Genomic DNA, 494 nt, shown 5'->3' with positions numbered 1-494 from the left:
CTCCCTCTCTCTTACTCTCTCTCTCCTCTCTCCTCTCTCCACACAAAGATGAACAGCGAGATCCTGAATATTCCCTTGCTGAACCCAGGCCATGGCAGCCCTCGCCCTGGACATACATGGTGGGGGAGGGGAGCCAAATGTGCGGCAGACTTTAGGACTCAAGGGTCACACCTGTGTCCCCACTGCCAGCAGCACCGGTTGGAAGGTGGAGAAGAAGGTCGAAAGGAGGGTGTTTTGGTTAACAATATTTCTATACAGGCTCACTTACAATCAGTGCTTCAGGTGTTTTTCAAAATGCCACTTTTAACATAAGGAGGGCCCTTTAGAATTTTCCAGATGGTAGGTGTGACTGTTTTTAACCTTATGGTTTTCCTTGCTAGCCTTCTAAAACGAAATAAGATGTTCCCCAGAGAACAGTAAGGTATGTTGAAAAGTCAAAGGACATTTCTCAACGATTTTAAATGAACATACCCACCGCAAAAAGGAGGGAGAGT

This window comes from Pteropus vampyrus, unplaced genomic scaffold, assembly GCF_000151845.1.
Source record: "Pteropus vampyrus isolate Shadow unplaced genomic scaffold, Pvam_2.0 Scaffold3528, whole genome shotgun sequence".
In the NCBI taxonomy this organism is placed as follows: Eukaryota; Metazoa; Chordata; class Mammalia; order Chiroptera; family Pteropodidae; genus Pteropus; species Pteropus vampyrus.
This window is presented reverse-complemented; position numbering follows the sequence as displayed.